General features: G+C 38.2%; 1 pseudogene; it reads left to right on the plus strand.

Moving 5' to 3' along the window:
* The window catches only part of LOC102495119 (heat shock protein HSP 90-beta-like), a 27323-nt pseudogene that overhangs the window by 5889 nt on the left and 12754 nt on the right, over positions 1-8680 (plus strand).

Raw genomic sequence — 8680 nt, forward strand, 5'->3', positions numbered from 1 at the left:
CTCAGGATTTTGGGCATGCACTTGGTGTGTTTTAAGCTGCTGGATCCAAGATTCAAATCATGGTCAACCACATGGGAATCCAGTGATATAATCCCTACGCTGGCCATCTGCTGGCCCCTATATGTCATTTTAAACAGAGAACTTTATATTCTTGTATCTGATAAGAGTTTCTTTCCTGAGCCCCTCCCACCCATCCTCTACTATCTACTTCTCTCCTGTGCAGTTGCTGGTATCTGCACTTGCCCTTCCTGCTATTATATCTTTGGATCTTTCTATTTCTGCCATACATTGCAAACATCCAGTCTATATTGAGTGGGAATATGCAGTGTTTGTCTTTCATAGTCTGGCTTACTTTGCTTAGCATTAACTCTTCTATATTTAGCCACTTTGAATCAAATGGCAGGGTCTCATTGTTCCTTATGGCTGAGTAGTATTCCATAGTGTATATGTGCCACAGTTTTTCAATCCATTCATCAGTTCTTGGGCATTTGGGTTGATTCCATGTCTTAGCAATTGTGAATAATGCTGCAATAAGCATGGATAGGCAAGTGTCTTTCAAACTGAATGTTTTCCTATCCTTTGGGAAAATACCAAGGAGTGGGATTACTGGGTAATATGGTAATTTTCTATAGGTTTTTGAGGAACCTCCATATTGTTTTCCACAGTAGCTGTACTAATTTACATTCCCACCAAGGAGGTAAAAGTGTTCCCTTTTCACCACAGTCTTACCTGCTCTTGGTCTCTCTCTGTCTCTCTCTCTCTCATCATAGCCATTTCTGATGGGGATAAGTGATATCTCATCATAGCTTTGATTTATATATCCCTTTTCATCAGAGATGTTGAACATCTTTTCATATACATTTAGGCCATTCAAGTGAAAAAAAAATCATTAAGTTTATCTGGGATTATAAATGACCCCATATCACCAAGGCAATATTGTGCAAAAAGAGTAAATTAAGAGTCATCTTACTACCCAACTTCAAAATACATTACAAAGCTATGATAGTCAAAACAGCCTCATACTGCCTCAAGAACAGATACATAGATCAATAGAACAGAATAAAGAATCCAGATATAAACCCCAAATCATACAGCCAAATGATCTTTGACAAAGAGTACAAGACAATGCAGTGGAGAGAAGAAAGTCTTTTCAGCAAATGGTGTTGGAAGAAGTGATATCCAGGTGCAGAGAAATGAAACTGAATTCCTTACATGTATCATTAACAAAAATCTACACAAAATGCATCAACAATTTAGATATTAACCTTAAAGTTATAAAAATACCGGTGGGAAGCACAGGGAAAACTCTTAAAAAAATCAGAATAGGCAAAGATTTCTTAAAGTACAGGCAATTATCCCAAAAAATGGGCAAGTGGGATTTCATCAAACTAAAAGCTTCTGCACAGCAAAGAAAATAGCAATTAGTGTGAAGAGATAACTCTCAGAATGGGAGAAAAGATTTGCAAACTATGCTTCAGATAAGGGATCAATAACCAGAATATATAGGAAACTCAAGCAGCTCAACAACCAATAAATAAATAAATAAATAAATCTAAAAAATGAGCAAATGAGCTGATGTGACAACTCTCTATCTGTATTTCTTTAATGTATAGCTTGCCAGATGGTAGCACAGTAGTGAAATACAATGCTCTGTCATTCTGGCAAAAGTCCCCATTTCATGTTTGGAGACCTACCAGAGTGTAACCATGACCTTGGCAGGCTGAAGTTGGGAGAGGATCACAGCATTGACACCCTGTTTGGGGTGCTCCCTGTCTGACTCTCACTCATGAAAGAAAGAAAGAAACTTTTTTTGGTTTATTTATTTATTTATTTATCTATCATATATTCAACCATTGTACACCATTACAATTTATAAAATCAATTTTCCCAGCATGAATACATTATATACTAGTCCAGTTAAAAGTATTATCATACATATTATCATCAACAGATAATTTTCCATTTTTGTGTCCCTTGAATGTTTTCTTTTCCCCTTGATTCCCTTCCTCTCACTCTTACCCATTAAAAAGAGAAAGGCACATCAATTTTTATATAAATATGCTGTTCCTTTATTTACGATAACAGGGTAAGAAAAGCATCTAGGCAATAAAAACAAATGTCCAAAGGCTTAAAAGAGGAAACGACGAAGGCTAAAGTGAAGTGAAAAAGCAGAAAATAGAGAATGCCTTCCCCAACATGAGAAGAGTCATAGTGTGGAGGGACCGGCAGTTAGCATAATGGCTATGTCGCTGGACTCTCATGTAGTCGACCACAGTTCGAGTCCCGGACCCAATGGCTTGAACTCACTCCAGGTGCGTGTGCGTGCGTGCCCAAGATCCTGAGAGGAGAATGGAGGAGAAGGGATTGCGGCGTGGCCATCCCCCTGAGGGGTGGTTTCTCACTTTCTGTCTCTCTGTCTCTCTGTCCTTCTGGCAAGCGCACGCGCCCTATAGCAAAAACCTCTCCAAAAAAAGAAAAAAAAAAAAGAAAAGAAAAGAAAGGTCATAGTGTGGAGAGCCTTATAGGACATGTAAAAGATTCCAAGTTTCATCCGTTCAAACCCATTTATATACTTATGTAAGTTTAAATCTAAAACATATTCTTGATTTTGATGAGAAGAGTGGCTTCAAAATTGCAACTGGAAGATTAGCAGATGGCATAATGGTTACATCACTGGAGTCCCATATAGTTGACCGTGGTTCAAGTTCCAGACCTGGTGGCTTAAAACTCACACCAGGGGGACCAACAGTTAGCTTAATGGCTATGTCGCTGGACTCTCATGTAGTCGACTGCGATTCATATCCTGGACCCGGTGGCTTAAAACTCACGCCAGGCGCGTGTGTGCGTGCCCAAGATCCCAAGAGGAGAATGGAGGAGAAGGGACTGCGGCTTGGCCATCCCCCTGGGGGTTGATTTCTCGCTTTCTATCTCTCTGTCTCTCTCTGTCTGTCTGGTGAGCGCACGCGCCCTATAGCAAAAACCTCTCAAAAAAAAAAAAAAAAAAAAAAAAAACCCCCACCAGCCATAAGAAAGAACGTGAGACAACCACTGAATAGAATGGAGGAGAAGGTATTGCAACATGGCTATTTCCCCTGAGGGATGATCTCTCACTTTCTGTCTCTCTGTCTCTCCAGCAAGCGCATTCACATAAATCTCTCTCTAAAAACAAAATTTCAGCTGTCTAGAATGATTCACTCATTTGAAATATCCCAAAACAATAATTTTCATAGTTATACTACCATACTTTCAACTTCTCCATATATTTAAGGCACTATGCCGTGCATTTTAAATACATTATATGATTTTCATAAGTCGAACATGTAGGCACTATTACTATCCCTATTTAATGGATTGATTGATGTGCCAAAGATTGCAGGACTTGCAAGTGACAGAGCTGAGTCTTAGGCCATGAATTTAAATATCTATTCCATTCAAAACCAGACTCGAGGAAACAATAAGAAAATGACAACATTTACTTTTTTTTTTCTATTTTTTTTAGAGAGATTTTTGCTGTAGGACACATGCACTTGCCAGGGACATGGAGAGAGACAGAAAATGAGAAATCATCCCCCAGTAGGGATGGCCATGGTGCAATCCCTTCTCCTCCATTGTCCTCTCAGGATTTGGGGCACACGTGCACACACATCCAGCATGAGTTTGAAGGCACTGTGTCTAGGACTCAAATCGCGGTCAACTACGGGGAATACAACAATGTAACCATTACGCCACCTGCTGGCCCCAGACAGGGTTTCCATTTCTTGTACTACTGGTAAATTCTTGGTCCGTCACAGGACATAGGGGAAAACAGAACAATAACAAGCTGTCAGATATGAAAAGAAGTCATGTCTCTGTCTATCCTAAATCCCAAGAGAATAATGGGAAAGAATGGATTGCAGTGTGGCCATCCCTCCTGGAGAATGGTTTCTCACTTTCTCTCTCAAAGTCTCTCTTTGATGAGTGCAAGTGCCCTGTGGCAAAAATCTAAAAAATTATATTAATAATTAGGAAGGATGTATGAAATAGAAAGTTCTTATTTAATAAAATCGAAGACTTATGGAAAAATTTTCTTAAAATATGAACCATTAATGCTGTAACTGCTTTGACTGAAATGGAGTAAGGATTCCTGGCAATGAGAGTGGCTAGGGAAAATCCACTGATTGCTTCATTCAAGTCAGTGAACTCATTAAATTCTTAAAGGTGTCATTAACGTGGTTGGTTTTATTTAATATGAATCTCTTCAGGAAGCATCAGGGTCAGGTAGCCATGAAATACTTTGAATACAAAAGGCTCACTGCTTATTTTGAGGCCAGTATATTTATACAAATGACCATTTTGCATTGACAAAAATAAAAGTATTCCACATTTGATGCACATTTCAATGAGAACGCATAGCCAGTAACATAACAGGGTCTTCAGAAAGTTCATGGAACACACATACTGTGAAAAACCTCGCATGGAGACTTCACCCTTGCCCCCGGATCTAGCCAGGAGCCAGGACAAGCCAATCACTAGCCATCTATATCTGAGTTCTGAGTGGCCCCATTCAGGGGTCAGAACCACTCAAGATTTGCCCAGACGTCATCTTCCATCCCCCAGATCTACCCAGGAGCCAGGCTAGGGAACCCTATTTATTCTCTCTGTCTCTCTCCATCTCTCTCTCTCTCTCTTCTTAATTTTTTAAAAAAACGTTTAAACTTCTGAGCTTTCTGTTGCTCTTTTGTCTTGCTAATTTTTACCTTTCCCCCTGCCCCCATAGGACCAGCCAATCACCAGCCATCTCTAGCTGAGTTCTGAGCACCCCATTCGTGCAGTGTGCTAGCATACTGCACGGTTTTCATTTTTTGCTTGAAATTTTTCTTTTCTGTTTTTAAATTGTTTTGTCTTTTTTTTTTTTTTCATTTTTCCTTTTCTTCTTACGTTTCTCACGTTTGTGCTCAGCCTCCACATGCTGATTTTCTAGATAGGTCTAAGGTGCTCAGTGGCCAAATATCTGAATACTTCTAGGGTGAGATTAATCCTCAATTTCCATTGAATCTGCTACACAAAGGGAGAAAAATGGTACTGTTTAGAGACTACAGGTCACCTCCTCCTGCATGCCTCTGAATGCTCTGATTTAACTCCAAAAACTAGGAAAAAAATGTATAACCCATCAGATGACCAGAAACCACTGCAGAGGCACAAGAAATATGAGAAACTAAGAAAATATCTCTCCCCTAAGAGAAAAGAATAAGTCCTCATCCTCCACAAACAATACAGGGGAACTCATGGAAATGTTAGACAAAGAATTTAAAATATTCATAGCAACAATGCTAAAGGAGATGCAAGAGAATAGAGACAACTCCAGAGGATGCAGAAAAAAGAGACAATGAGTTTGAGGAGGTGAGGAAGTTCTTGCATGATCTGAAAGAGGAAATACACATCATAAAAAAAGAATCAAACAGAATTGTTAGAGATGAAGGCTGCAATACAGGAAATCAAAACCTCCCTTGAAAGTAATAAAAGCAGATTAGATCATGCAGAAAATTGAATCTCATATGTAGAAGATAGAACTTCTGACCTAGAAAATTTCACCAAAAAGACTGAGAAAATACCCCCCCAATTGAGAATAACGTATGAGTAATGCTAGATACCATTAAACGCCCAAACATCTGGATTTTCAGTATCCCAGAAGGTGAAGAAACTAATCAAGGCATCAGTAATCTATTCCATGAAATCCTGAAAGAAAACTTTCTAAACCTAGGGAGGCGCTCAAATATTCAGACCCATGAAATACAAAGAACCCCACACAGAATCAACCCAAGGTCTTCTCCAGGGCCCATCATAGCAAGACTGACCACAACCACGGACAGAGAGAAGATACTAACTTTAGCAAGAGGGAAACATCAAGTTACTTTCAAAGGATATCTCATCAGGCTAACGTCGGACCTCTCATCAGAAACAATGCAAGCAAGGAAAATATATTCAAAGTGTTAAGTGAAAAACAATTTCAACCAAGAATACTATACCTAACAAGATTATCTTTCATATGGGAAAAAAAAAATTCTCAGATAAACAAAACCTGAAAGAATTTACCAACACCAGACCAGCTCTCCAAGAAGTGCTGAAGGGAGAGCTATGCCAGGAAAACTAAAGTCGGACACACACAGAAATAAGAGTACAAAAAACAATCAAGAAAACGGCCGTCCCAATGGTAGGGACAAGTCTGGAGCTGAATGCTAGCTTTCAGAGTTTAAACGGAAAGATTGGACCATAGCAACACTGCAAATTCAATAGAAGAGAGATTAATTATATGAGACTGAACTGGCAAAATATTTTTTTTACTTTAGACTAAAACGCTACTGATTTTCTTCTATACTTTGATTTCTAGAGGTAAGGATTTTTGTCTTCCCTTGAACTGTTGATAGGTTCAACAGTTGATAGGTTCTCCTACTATGTGAGCTGAATCCTAACCATTTTCCCCTCATTATGTCTTTAGCAGATTTTTCTTAACATTTTTTAAATTTCAGTTTATTAAAACTAAAGCTGTTTTTCTTAAAATTAAAAAATGCATTTTAAAAATACCTATTAAAAAAAACAAAAACCTATGCAAAGATTTTTAAACTTTTTGCACCAAAATAATTTTGTACAGTAATTCCATCCTGCAAGAATGTGTTGAGGTCCCCTGCTGCTACACAGAGTGGCTGTTCTGAAACTATGTGTCATCAGAGTCACCTGGAGAGCTGGCCCCTCCCAGAGTTTCTGATGCAGCAGGTGCGAGCTGGCTGAGGGCTTGCATTTGCTGCAATTCACCAGGTGAGATGGAAGCTGCTGGTCCGGGAGGAATATTTTGAGAATCATTAACTTATTTTATTACACACACACACACACACACACACACACACACACCACTTAATCTGTGCCTTTTACAAATGTGGCCCATTTAAGGATAGAGGACAATGTCATTACTTTTTCCATTGTGGTTAAGTTATACGTAACATAAAACTTATTCTCTCTACCATTTTTAGGCTTAGTCAGCTAAGCCTAAAGCCAATTTTCCACCATTTTTAGGCGTCTGGTTCAGTGGCATTGGTACACTGATATCGTTGTGCAATCGGTATCACTACTTATCCACAGAACTCTTTCATCGTCACATTGTCACAAACTAAAATTGTACCCGTTACAATAATCCCATACTCCTTTTTCTCCCAGCACCCGGCAAACTCCTTTCTCACTTTGGCCTCTGAATCTAAACACTAGGTATCTCATATCACTAGGAAACAACACAATGTTTGTCCGTTTACATCTGGTTTATTTCGCTTAGAGTAATGTTTTCAAGGTTCAGCCATGTCATAGCATGTATCAGAATTTTACTCCATTTATGGTTTAATAATACAGCGGCCATTTTTTTTAACGTGTGTACTCTAAAAAGGATATGTCAAAAGTGAGTGTTTGTGTGATTATGACATTACCTGCGTGCTGAAACAATGAGTATTACCTATCACCTATCTTTTATAAAATTGGAAAATATCATTTGCCCATTTGTTTTTAACTTTTTTAAATAAAAATCTTTTTTGAAGTCATATTTCAAAGATACAAAAAGTTTTCAGCTTCTTATAGTCTGCAAGGACAACTGATTAACATAAAGCAAAACTGAAAGTTTCCAGAAGTAGTTCAACAAAATTCTTCTTCTGATTATTGAATAAAATTTAAAAGCAAGTGTCAAGACGTTTATTGTTACCATTTTATTTTTCAAATTTACATTTAATCACTGTACGTCTTTCAAGTGTTCGAAATGTTTTTTCCCAGCATAAATACAGTGCATTTTAGGCAAGTCTTAGTTATTACTGCATACAACAATTATCAACCCTTAACTTTTCATTTTTGTTTCTACTATTTTTTTTCCCTTACACCCTCCCCTCCCAAAAAATATCTTTTATTTCTAGTTCTCTGAGAGTCAGAAATAGGTATTGAATTTTGTTAAATGTTTTTTTGTCTTTATTATAATCTTTTTCTATTAATATGGTAAACTATACAGATTGTTGTTTTTACTGAGATACAATTCACTGATCATAAAATTAATCATTTTTTAAAAGTTTATTTATTTATTTATTCTGAGATAAAGACTCAATAGGTTTTTACACCACAATCCACTCCCAGCCTCAGCAACCTAACCTCATGGGCATGCATGTGTGTGCACCTAGCATGCACAGGGAGCCCTCCATGGGATGAGAACCCAGGACCTTCTCATACAGCCTCAGCACCCCATAGCATTGTTTTACCACTGTGCCACAACAGCTAGTCCAAATTAAACACTTCAAAGTGTGCAATATAGTGTATCTAGTATATTCCTAAGGTTGTAAATCCATTAAAACTAAAGCCTAAAGATTTTTAATACCCTCAAAAGAGATCCCATGCCCATCATTTGTAATCACCCTGCCTCCATCTCCCAGAATGTTTTGAAGGTTTATCCATACTGTAGTATATATCAATACTTCATTTATTCCTTTCATTTTGTTTTTTAGAGGTTTTTGTCTTAGGGCATGTGCTCTTGCTGGAGAAAGTGACAGAGACAGTGAGAGGAAAAGTGAGAAGTCATCCCCCAGGGTAGATGGCCACACCGCAATTCCTTCTTTTCTATTCTTCTCCCAGGATCTTGGACACACATGCACATGCATCCAGCATGAGTTTCAAGCCACCAAGT

The sequence above is a fragment of the Tupaia chinensis genome, unplaced genomic scaffold (assembly GCF_000334495.1).
Source record: "Tupaia chinensis unplaced genomic scaffold, TupChi_1.0 Scaffold000685_1, whole genome shotgun sequence".
Taxonomy (NCBI): Eukaryota; Metazoa; Chordata; class Mammalia; order Scandentia; family Tupaiidae; genus Tupaia; species Tupaia belangeri.